We start from the raw sequence: 12,953 nt of genomic DNA on the forward strand, positions 1-12,953 counted from the left end.
CTGTCTTGCCCTCTGATTTCTTCATGTGTTACCACCATTGTGGTGCTATCTGCTATGAGGCTGAACGAATGAGGCTACCCAATCTTGGATTTTCAATCTCCAAAAACTGAACGAATGGGGCTACCCAATCTTGGATTTTCAATCTCCAAAAACTGTGAGCTAAGTAGTCTTTGTAAAGTTCTTAACCTCAGGTATTTTGGTATTGCAACAGAAAAGGAACTAATACAGTTAGTAATTTGAATTAGTAGATAAAATAATTTTCAAAAAATTTACCCACCTATGAAGTGATTTCTCCCTTTACATGGGTAAAAGTCAATGTAACCTCCATAGTAGACAATGGAAAAAATACTGAGAATTTCTTTAAACTGAAGAGGGAAAAAAGTAAAGCAACTATGGATTATAAGAATAAAATTCTGAAATTCCATTTCCACCAAAAAAAAAAAAAAAAGAATAAAATTCTGATTAAACCAATTATAAGAAACAAAACAATCTTCTCTCATAACCCCAAGTCCCCAAAGGCTGTAACCTAATGCTTCACCCCTTCCCCAGGGGCAAGAATGTTCTTTTACAAATTTGTTAAGCAGCTTTAGAAGTAAAAGTGAATAAGGAAACACTGACTGACATTTTATGAGGGGTTACCATAGTAACCCAGAGAGAGCATCCAGTTTGTGGACAAGTGACAGAAATGGAAGGGACAAGGCCATGTTGAGAAAGTAAGGTTTGTTGAGAAAGTAAGGTTGTCCCTAGCAAGGTAGAAAAGTGATCTTTGTAGGTAAAAGGACAGCAATGACAAAGTCAGGAGGAAGAGAGGCTACAAAGAGGCAAGGCTCTTGGCACCCAGAGTATTTAAAAGTGAAGAAAAACAGGTATATGAGCCTGAAAACAAGCTGATTTAGAACATTTCAGAAGCGCTCAAGAACAAGAGAAGGAAGGAAGACAGTCACCCAAAGTGAAAGGGATAAGTGCTGTTTTCTAAAAAACTTTCTTTTCTGGTCAGGAGAGGCAGAAAGGTGCCAACAGAGAAGTTTGGGTTCGCCTTCTATGCAGAGGGATTCCAACTTCTTGCCACAGAGGCATTTGTACTTCTGGCTTGTCAGGCTGGTTTTTGAGGTTTTTTTTTTTTTTTTTTCCTCTTAATAAGGACTTTTCTTGACTAAAAATATAATAGAGGCCCATTGTAGAACATTTGGAAAATGCAGAAAAATTTTAAAAAACAAAATCACCCAGGAAAGACAACTGCAGCATTTGGTGTAGGGTAATTCTAACAGGTGGAGGGCAGCAAATCAATGAGCAAGGTCAGAAGCCATCTTGTCCAGAGAACCCCGATGTTGTTTATTATTGGAGATTTGTCATTTTTTTTTTTTTGGTGCATTTTTCCATTAGAAGCTCCATGAGGGCAGGAAGTTTTGTTTTTGTTGTTCACTGCTATATCACGGATGCCCGGCACACAAAGGCACTCCAGAAATAGCTCCTGAATTGGCTTTTTTGACATTTACTTATGAAGGTCAGTTGCTAAAGTACTCCTCCTTTATCCAGCAGGGATGTGTTCCAAGATCCCCAGTGAAGGTCTGAAACAGGATAGTGCCAAGCCCTTGTGTATTCCATGTTTGTTTTCTTTATGTACTGGATTAGAGTTCTCTAGAGAAATGGACCAGGAATATATGTACAATGATAAGTGATTTGTGGGATTGGCTCACAGGATCCGAGGCTGGAAATGGCCTTCTGCAGGCTGGAGAGCCAGGGAAACTGTCTTCAGTCCAAGAAATTGGAAGCTTCAGAACAAGGGGGATTAATGAAGCAGCCCCAGTGTGAGTCTGAAGGCTAAGTAGCTGGTGCAAGTCTGCTTTCACACGCTGAAAGACCTGGATCTGGTATATGTGAAAAAAGGCAGAAGCAAAATATCTCATTGTACTATATGCACCTTTTACTTATGACAATGTGAGATGATGCAATACCTAGGTGATGAGATGAAGTGAGGTGAGTACCATAGGCACCATGATGTAGTGTTAGGCTATGACCTAATTTACTTGAACTCCAGTACCTCCATACCTGGACATTGGAGCTGATAATAGAGACAGTGACCAAATGAGTGATGGGGGATGGGTAGCTTATCGTGGCTGTGCCAGACAAAATGATGATTCATATCCTGGGCAGATAGAACAGGACAGTGTGTGACATCATCCCTCTACTCAGAATGACATGCAATTGAAAGCTGATTGTTTGTGGCTGGGAACATGGCTCAGTGCTAGAGCGCTTGCCTAGCATGTACAAGGCCCTCAGTTGGATCACTAGCACCAAAAAAAATTTAGAATTTTCCATGTAATATTTTAGAGTGCAATTTACCACTGGTAATTGAAACTGCAGAAAGCAAAACTTTGGATGGGGGGAGGGGGCTACTGCATTGTCTTATTTTTTTCCTTCCCATAACAGAAATCTTTTACATCATTTTCTTTCTTTTCTTTTGGTGGTGCTGGGGTTGAAACCAGTGCCTCCCTACACAGCCTAGGCAAATGCTCTACCACTGAGCTACTAGCCCAGCCCTCATGACTTTTCTTGCTTATCAGATGAGTCTCCTCATTAAGTAAACACAGCTGTTGAAGTAAGGAAAATGTCAAATGTAAACAAAAGCTTCAGGATTTATAATGTATCCTATTGTACTTCTTCTGTGGTCTTCGCATATACACCCCTGCTCACAAGAACAATTCCTTCCATTTTTTATGTTCATCTATTACTCATATAACATAGTGAACAGAACTGAAGATCAATTGAATAAATTGCAAATCAATTTAACATCTAGGACTCTAGCTCATTTTTTAAAAATCAAACAAACTGGATTTCTTTTTAAAAGTTATGTTTGGATCCTAATTTCTTTTCCATGCATCAGGACTTGCCTATACACCATGTGAAGTGAGCAGGACAATTCCATGCTGTTTAGAGGGCTAGTGAAGGAAGGTAAGAGCATTGAATATTTCTGCAATAAAATTTTCAAGGAGGGCAGATGGAATGACTCAAACTTGCAATACAGACAGAAATGGGAGGTGAACATTCTCACCGTTGGAACTAAAACACTCTTGGAATTATTCATAACCAGAGGTAGTCAGGGCCCTGAAATACCCATGCCAGCAAGGCTTTGGAGCCATAGCAAAACAATCACAGTTAAGCAAAGTTGCATTGGTTCACACAACTGGGAAGTCCAGAGGTGGAACTAAGTCGAGCATGGATGGTTCCAGAGGCTTAAAAATGTCAGTGTTCTCCCGACATTTGATGGGATCAGGTATCAGGAGACTCAGACTTGTGCTGCTGGGATCCTTTTCCCTTTGCTAAACCCTTAATACTAACCAGAGAATAAGATATTTGAGTTGGCCAGGCCTGTATCCTTATGAGGAGGCTGGACTAAACTCACCCAAATAGAGCGAGGCAAATTTTCCACAAGAAAGAGGAGTTCTTGGAGTGGCAAAGGGTTTGGTAACAAGATCGAACTTTACCTGAGCCCTGTGCTCCTGGAAAACAGCATCAAAAAAAGTACACTTCCGTCCTTTTTGCTCCAGGAAATCTTTTTTTTCCTTCCCCCATGGGACTAGATAAGACTTGCAGTGACCCCTGGTCTACCTATGACAATGCCATAATAAACCCTCTAAATTCCCATTCTTGCTGTTTGTTTGTGGCTGTAGCCCATTTGAACTCATCCTTCCCACTTGAGCCACTCTACCAGACCAAATTCCCATTCTTTACCACATAGATGATTAGCTGGGCTGTTTGTCCCCACCAACCAATTTGCAGAAAATTCATGGTAACTTGACTAAGCTTATCAGCTTCTCTCCCTCCTCCCAGTCCCTGAAGGCAGCCTATTCCTCTTAAATTTTGAGACCTAGTGGACTTCAGGGGACACCCCCCCATCTGCCTGGTGACTCCACACACTCATCCCAAGCCCCTCCCCTCCTGATTTCTCACCTGTTTGTTTGCTTTTGGGCAGTACTGGGGATAGAACTAAGGGTCTCTGCCTTGAGAGCTCTGTCACTTGAGCCATGTTCCCCCAGTCCTAAAGTTTCAGTTTTGTAAGACAAAAAAGTTCTGGAGATGGGTTGCACAGCAATGTGAATATAACTAACCCTACTAAAACTGTACACTTAGAATGGTAAGATGGTAAACATATTTACCACAATAAAAGTAAGTTTTAAAAAGGTAGCTTCAACACAACAATGGGATTGGACTTTGAGCACATGATAAAAGCAAGAGCACACAAGGAAGGGGTGAGGAAAGGTAAGACACCTAAAAAACTAGCTAGCATTTGTTGCCCTTAACGCAGAGAAACTAAAGCAGATACCTTAAAAGCAACTAAGGCCAATAAGAAAAGGGGACCAGGAACTAGAGAAAAGGTGAGATCAAAAAGAATTAACCTAGAAGGTAACACCCACGCACAGGAAATCAATGTGAGTCAATGCCCTGTATAGCTATCCTTATCTCAACCAGCAAAAACCCTTGTTCCTTCCTATTATTGCTTATACTCTCTCTAAACAAAATTAGAAATAAGGGCAAAATAGTTTCTGCTGGGTATTGAGGGGGTGGGGGGGAGAGGGAGGGGGCGGAGTGGGTGGTAAGGGAAGGGGTGGGGGCAGGGGGGAGAAATGACCCAAGTCTTGTATGCACATATGAATAATAAAAGGAAAAAAATAAAATAAAAAGGTAGCTTCATTACTAGTAAAGTTGGTTGGAGAATGTGGTGTTGTCTGTGGACAAGTAGTGTATTGTACTCACCTCCCTGAATTAAAATAAACTGCTTCAAACTTCAGGTCTTCTGGCAGGCAGAGCTTACTCTAGCAAGCTCATCACAAGTGGTAAGGCCTGAAGGACAGGCCACTCTGAAAAAAGGAAGGGCCAAGTTACATAGCACCAGGTTCTTCTCTTAGTCTTAGCAAAGAAAGTCTTTTCCCAAGGAGGGAGGGAGAGAAGAGGAGAGGCCTGAGTCCCTCAAGTTATCTCTCCTGAAAATAAGCCAAACCTGAGGGGTTGAGCATTTACCCCTAACCAGTCAGTTTAGGGGAAGGGAGGAGTGGAGGGGGGGAGGAGAAAAGGAGGGAAAACACATTAGAATAGAGACCTGGAAGAAATTCTACTCACTTTGTTGCTTGAATTGCAGGATTTGGAGTGATCGTTCTTTCGCCCTCTCTTTTGTAGTGTTGAGAATTGAACCCAGGGCCTCACACATGCTAGACAAGCACTCCACCACTGAGCTACATCCCCAGCCCCTCTTTTTCTAAATTAAACCAGGTATTATTATACCTTTTAAAATAAACAATTTTGTCAATATTGAAACTACCAGTTTATAACAGTTTGATACACTCAATTTATTAAGTGACTAAAAGGGAAAAAATAAAGTGGATTATTAACGTACGGTTCACATTTTATACTTATCCTAACTGTATTCTGGCTTTTTCTTACGTAGTTTCATTACTATTATCAGTGAAGCTGAAAAGTTTCAAAATGCTTTTACTTGTTACTAATGCTAAAACAGGAGAAAATTTTTCTATAATGAAACATTTATGTGATTTACATGTTTTCATTTGAAAATGGGAGATACTCTCTCATGCACAAAAATTTAAGGTCAAACACAGTTATATTAGATATATTTAACTTATTTTTTTTTTTTACTAAAAGGCATAAATCAATTCCCTGTAGTGCTGGGGACCTCTCTTGTTTTTCCATATCTCTCTATGGAGAAGGTAGGTCAGATTTCATTTTGCTAGGTCATCAGATGACAGCAGCATATAGCTAGACGTGGTGGTGCACCCTTACAATTCCAGCTACTTAGGAGGCAGAGGTAGGAAGATTGTGATTTGAGGCTGGCCCAGGCAAAAGCACAAAGGCCCTTTCTGAAAAACAAAGTATAAACATTTCTTTTATTTAATTTTCAGTGGAAAGGTTATCTTTAAAAATTGTACTTATTAAAAGAAGGAAGTTAAGAAGGTGAATATGGGTAATGTACTTTTTATGCAAGAATGAACATAGAAAGTTTAAACCTGTTGAAATCACCATAAGAAGGGGACTAAGGCAGAAAGGAGAAACACAGAGGGGATGAACCAATTCAGGTTATAATACATATACACATGGAAATGTCACAAGGAAACTCTCTGTATAGCTACCTTAAGCAAACAAAAATGCCTTTTTTTTAAAAAACAGAGAACAGGAAGGTAAAATAGGTCCTGTCTAGGGATTGGTACCAGTAGGAGGGGGAGGATACAAGGAAAGGGAGTAGGAGGGTGAATATGTGGAAATATCATGTACTCATGCATGAAAATGGAAAAATGAGACCTGTGGAAACTGTTCTAGGAATGACGGGGAGGGGAATAAGGGATACTTCATCTATGATGTATTGTAAGAACTTTGGTAAATGTCACAATGTACCCCCAGTACATCAATAATAAAAATAAATAAATTTTAAAAATAGAAAAAGTTGCACTTACTTACAATCAGATTTTAAGGAAAACCTTACACTGAATGTAAATTAGACCTTAATCTAAAAATTAACATTTTTATTAGTATATAATAATTGCACAGGGGGTTTCCACTGTGACATTTCCATATATGTGTACAATGTACCCTGGTTTGATTTATCCCTTCCATTGTGGTCCCTCTTCCCCCCACCCCCCTTCTTAAAATAACTTTGACAGACTGCAATGTTCCATCAGCCATATTCACCCTCTTATCCTCCCCCTCCCATGTCACCATCCCTTTAACATTGCCTGTTTACATTTCTGTCCTTCATTGTTCAAGTGGCTGTTCATTGTTCAGTGGGGTTCAGCCTTGGTATTTTACCTGTAAATACATTGTACTTTAATCAGTATTAACCCCTCTATTACTCTCCTGTACTCTTTTCCCCTACCCTATCTTGTTCAGCAGTTGTCAGTGCGTTTCATGCTTCCTGTTCCTACACAGATGTGCTGTATTTCAATATTATTCACTGTTTATCATTCTCTTCTTCTTTCCCTCTTCCTCTAGTCTCCTCTAACAGTCCCAGTATTGCAAACATTTATAAATGTATATAAATGTATATATATATGATGCTTATATTTGTATTTGGATCTATCTTCCACATATGAGAGAAAACGTGACCTTTGTCTTTCTGAACATGGCTAACTTCACTTAACTTGATGTTCTTCACTTCCATCCATTTACTTGTGAGTAACAAAATTTCATTCTTCTTTATGGCTGAATAATATTTCAGTGTGTGTGTGTGTGTGTGACATTTTCTTAACCCATTCATCAGTTGTAGGGCATCTGGGCTATTGCCATAGCTTGGCTATTATTGTGAATAATGCTGCAATAAACATGGGTGTGCAAGTATCTTTATTATATCCTGACTTAACATTCTTCAGATACATGCCCGTTAGTTAACAAGGTCCCTGCCAGTTGCCCAGGGCGGCCCTGAAACTGGGCCCCAAGTGATTCTCCTGCCTCAGCCTCCTGAGTAGCCTTAACTATAGGTGTGCCCATCCCACACTAGCTATATCTCAACTTAAGGAAAAAAAATTTTAAATAAAATAAAGTGAGGGAAAAGATCCCTGTGTGGGAACTCCAGACAAATAAGTCCATTCTGAATAGGCTGCCTGTGACATTTTGGAGGGCAAGGAGTAAAACAGTTTGCATTTTAAAAAACAAGTTAGATACCATTGCATTAAATAAAAGTATCCTCTATCAGCCCAAAGCACATTTGGTTTGAATAATTTCTGCATCCTCAGAGACATTCTAAGGAATCAATCCATTTAGGAAATTACTTCCTCGAACTTGTGCTAAAAAAATGAAGAGGCCTTATCTATCACATTTGCTTTGAGGGGAAAATGGTGCACTCCAGATAAAACATTACAGTGACCAAAATACCTCCCATCTGTCAACTTTATATCCCTCTTGTTTAGTTTCACATCATGCACTTCGGCAGGAGTCATAGGAGAAATGCAGACAAGAACTTATTTTTACTGTTCTTGAAAGAGTGCCAATTTGGCAAGAGTGGGGAGCAACGGACACTGAAGACACAGCAAGATTGGTTCAGCCTTTCTGGAAGGTAATTTGGCAATGAATAAGCTATCAACAAATTTTAAATATGCATATACTTTGGCGCAGAAATTCAACTTCTGGGAATTTATATCAATGAATGAATTGAACAAATATTCAAAGATATACATACATGCATAAAGGGCCTTCCTGCAGCTTAGTTTATAATGAGTGTAAGTTAGAAGCCACCTAAATCCCTTTTGCCAGTGTGTGCTGATCAAATACACTGTGGCATGACTGTTCAGTGGTGTACTCTGCAGCACATTAAAACAAACATGTATGCTCATTTTATGAGATAAGGACAGGGTACAAAATAGCAGCTACAGTCTGGGCTGGCTGGGGATGGAGCTCAGTGGAAGAACGTGTGCTTCACATGCACGAGGCCTAAGCTTCATGCACAGCACCCTTCACCACCTCCAAAAGCAGTGCTTGTAGTCTGGGTTGTAAAAAATAGTTTCTACATGCTTAAGAAGAATCCTAAAAAGATGTACAATAAGATCCTCCTGCCTCAGTCTTCTAAGTAGCTGGTATTACAGGTGCTTGTAACAATGCTTGAGTTTTCTTTTCATGTTGTTTTAAAATCTTTTTAAAGTTTAACATTTTCTTACCATATGTTAGTTGTGCAGGGGGGCTCATTGAGACGTTTTCATATATGGCTTACAATGTACCTTGCTTAGGTTAACCTCCTCCATCACCTAGAACAATTTCAACAAATTTTGTTGTTCTATTTTCATACAGGTGTGTAAAGTGCACCGGCCATTTCCACTATCTCCCTCTCATTCATACCCACTGCCTCCCAGGACCTGACCTTTATTTTAAAGTGTACATTCATTGCTCAAGGGGGTTTCAATAGTATTGCACTTGTGAATGTACTGTACTTTAATCAGACACCCCCTTATTGCTCTCCCTTCCCCTCCCCGGCCTGATCCCCTATTCAACAACGTTCAGTGTGTTTCCTAATCCCATCTTCCCGCACAGATGCCATGCTTTTCAGTATTGTTCACTGTCATTCTTTTTTATTCTCCCCCTGGTCCCATCAAACAGTCCCACTGTTGAAAACATGTTTGTATTTGTGTATTCATTCATATTTTGGATCTATCTTCACATAAGAAAACACGTGACCTTTTTCTTCACTTAATATGATGATCTCCAGTTTTTTGAAATTATCCCATGGGAGTGTATCACTTCCTTAATCATAAAATACATGCTGCAGTAATCAATTTGGGCTGCCATAACAAAACCCCGCAGACTGCGTGGCCTCAACAACAGAAACTTATTTCTCATGTTAGTGGATGCCGGGAAGTCTGAGATCAAGATTCCAACAGATATCATTTTTTTTTCATTTAAATTAAAAATTATATTCACTTAGAAGCATTCAGAATGTCAACAAAACAGCTGTAACTTTTATTTTTTGAGGAGTTACAGAGTGGCATTCAGCTAACAGAACAGTTATGTCATAGAAGCTGCGTCAGAGATAAGGGAAGATGAAGAGCCAAGTTCATAGCAGCATAGTTCATAATCCCCAAAGAGGTGGAAAAAATCCCAAAGTCCCTTGACAGATGAGTGGATAAATCGAATGTGATGTCCGCACTGGGGGTATAGCTTAGCGGTAAAGTGCTTGCCTAGCATGCACCAGGCCCTGGGTTCAATCCCTAACACTGTGAGGAGGAGGAGGAGGAGGAAAAAAAACATGATCTCTATCTATCTAATGGAATATTACTCCATCTTTAAAATGAAGGAAATTCTGAAACATGCCACTTCAATTATGAACCTTGAGAACTTTATGGTAATGAAATAAACAAAAGCATGACTGTGTGATTCCATTTATATGAGTACCTAGGGTAATCAAACTCATAGAGACAGAAAGCAGAATGGTAGTGACCAGAGGCTCTGGGGAAGGCAGCATGGGGAGCTGTTGTGGCATGGATACAGAGATGCAATTTTGTAAGATGCAAAGAGTTCTAGTGATAGTTCATGAGTGGGAGCAGTCTTCCTTTGCATTTGTAGTGACCATGGTGGAACCCAGGTGGACGTTAGTGTTTGGGTTGGGGCAGGATAAGGGTGGGGTGGTAGTGACATCAATAAGGACCAGGTCACTACAGCTTGTTTGGTGTTGGTGTTGGCATGGACTTTGGACTCTGCTTAGTCAGATGCGGGCAACTCAGCAGTACTGGCTGTCCGTGTAGGACTCTACAACAGCATTCAGAACTTGGTTTGAATATGCAATTTCTCCCCACAGGCTCGTTTTTGAACACTTGGTTCCCGGCTCTGGTGGTGCTATTTTGGGAGATTGTGGAAACTTTAGAAGATGGGACCTTGCTGGTGGAGTGGCTCAAGTGGTAGATTTCCTGCCTAGAAGACGGGACCTAGGATGGAGGTCACTGAGTGAGTGGGGGTGTGTCCCTGGAGGTATCCTGTGCCTGGCCCCTTTTTGTCTCTCTCTGTTTCCTGTCCACCATGAGGTGAAGAACCTCTTTCACCACATCCTGCTGCCACCATGATGTTCTGCCCAAGCACATGGAACCAAGTGACCAAGGACTGAACCCTGTGAAACTGTGAGCCAAAATAAATCTTTGCTTACTTAAGTTGTTTATATTAGGCATTCTGTCACAGTGACAAGGAAACTAGTTTCCTTTCCACCACCAAGAGAAAAATAAAACAAAACCGTGTTCCAATTCCTTTCCACTATCCAAAGGCTCACACCTCCTTCATTAAAATCACTTTCTCTCCTGGAAAGAGATAAAGGAGCTCTTTCTGTTGTTGTCTGCAGGGCCCTCACTTTGTACTGGCCTCATTTTTACCAATTAGCCTACTGAATATGGAGCTAGGGCAATCTCATGCAAATAGGATTTCAAGGCTGGGGTATAGCTCATTGGTACCAGCATCCCACTATCTGAAAAAAATCCCAAACCAACAAGGCCTTCTGACTGCCTGCCCTTGTCCTTCCTCAGGTGCCTGGGTCTACCGACTCTACTTTGATCCTCAAAGGCTCATGGGACTTTAGACTTTGATTTTTTTTTGTTGTTGTTTGTTTTGTTTTTATTGTGGTACTCTGGGGCTTGAACTCAGGGCCTACACCTTGAACCACTCCACTAGCCCTTTTGTATGTGTGTGTGTTAGGTATTTTTGAGATAGGGTCTCGTGCACTATTTGCCTGGGCTGGCTTTGAACTGCGATCCTCTTAATCTCTGCCTCCTGAATAGCTAGGATTGATTACAGGCATGAGCCACCAGCACCCGGCTTCTCAATGGGATTTTGAGAAACAACCAGTCTAGTTGTTTCTATGTTTGGATGAAGGTCAAGAACATTAAGCAATCTGGCCAGGAGTACAATCGCTGTCTATAGAAATCATTATTAAGCGTAAGAATAATTAGGACTTGTGTGTGTGTGTGTGTGTGTTCAATCACTACCTTAAAGACCTTCACCAGGGGAGAAGTGAGACGAGAAGAGGAATCCTAAGTGAGTCATCCTTGGTAGTTTACCCCAACTTGAATGAAGGTTTTGTGGTGAAGAAATTGAAATTCATGACTAAATTTTTTTCAAACTTTTTTATTTGCTGAGTATGCTTCCATTCTCACAGATACAATGAGTTTATAGAACTTAACATATACTGGAATTAGCTTCTCAGATAGAATGGTTAAGAACTACAGATCAGGGATAGTAGCTCGTGCCTGCAGTCGCAGCCCTCAGCAGGCTGAGGCAGGAGGACTACAATTTCCAGGCCAGACTGGGATACATAGCAAGACTCTGTCTCAGAAAAACAAAATAACAACAGAAACAACTATAGATAATACTACAGCAAAACAGGTAGGTGCAAAGTGAATTAAATTTTTGAAAATATTCAAGTCACAATATTAGACACACACACAGACAATACACACACTGAATATTTTCACTCATGGTTAATTGGAATTGAGTTTATGGCATGATTAGATGTATGATGCCCTGCTGGTGACTCCAAGGAGTTAGTGAGCTGAAGGTTTAAGATCTGCCCAGAGTTAGACAAGAAGGTGGACATACTGACAAGATGGAGTCCCCAAGGTTGGCTGGCTCTAAAAGCCCAGCAGCTGGGACAGGCCAAGCTACCCAGGAAGTGTCCATTGGACACATTTATTTCAATTCCAGAAATGGTAACCACTGGGTTTCCAGTGAAGCAGGCTTGACACAGTGGTAGGAAATCCAGATTCATACTTTTTTAAATGGTCTTAATTTATTTAAAATTTAAAGTATACTTCAGTTGCATCATGTATCACCTGGGTTTTTTTCATAGTAAGTACTTATTTCTACCTAATATTTTGCTTATTTGATTACTATCCTCTCTAACCCCTTATTTTACATTTAAATTTCTTTTAATTGTGGTTTAAAAAATACCATTCAATTATCTTCTTAACCATTTTCAAGTGTATAATTCAGTAGTGCTAAGTATATCCACATGGCTGTGAACACATCTCCAGAAGTGTTTCATCTTACAAAAGTGAAACTCTGAACCCATTAAACAGCTTCCCTTTTCCTCCTCCTCACAGCTCCTGGTAACCAACATTCTTTCTGTTTCTATGAGTTGCAGCCACCTTATCTTTTTAAAGTCAATTTATATTCCCCAGTACCTAGGAGAGTCATGCTTTATAAATGTTTGTTGAATGAATTATGAGTCTGTATTTGAACTATATATGAACAAATGAGCAAAAGGAGGTCACCACCTCATTTGTACTAAGGAATCAAATGAAACTTATTAAACACTTAGAATACAGCAGACAGTTTACATTTATACTGTATTTGGCTCCTCCAGTCAATTCCCAATACAGCAGCCAGTTAACTTCAGGAAAAGAAGATTGTTCTCCATAGCCTGAGTGAGCCCAGTGCAGTCAGGTGACAGTCCGTAGGGCAGAATGAGGTAACCAAGGAAGAAG

General features: G+C 40.2%; 1 long non-coding RNA gene across 1 annotated transcript; it reads left to right on the forward strand.

Moving 5' to 3' along the window:
- The first annotated feature begins 7,046 nt into the window (after nt 1–7,046).
- Nucleotides 7,047–10,712, forward strand: LOC141424191 (uncharacterized). Its single transcript, XR_012449158.1, has 3 exons — nt 7,047–7,175; nt 7,911–8,056; nt 10,286–10,712. It is a non-coding gene; the product is annotated as an uncharacterized lncRNA (long non-coding RNA).
- The last annotated feature ends 2,241 nt before the right edge of the window (nt 10,713–12,953 follow it).

This window comes from Castor canadensis, chromosome 6 (genome assembly GCF_047511655.1).
Source record: "Castor canadensis chromosome 6, mCasCan1.hap1v2, whole genome shotgun sequence".
Taxonomy (NCBI): Eukaryota; Metazoa; Chordata; class Mammalia; order Rodentia; family Castoridae; genus Castor; species Castor canadensis.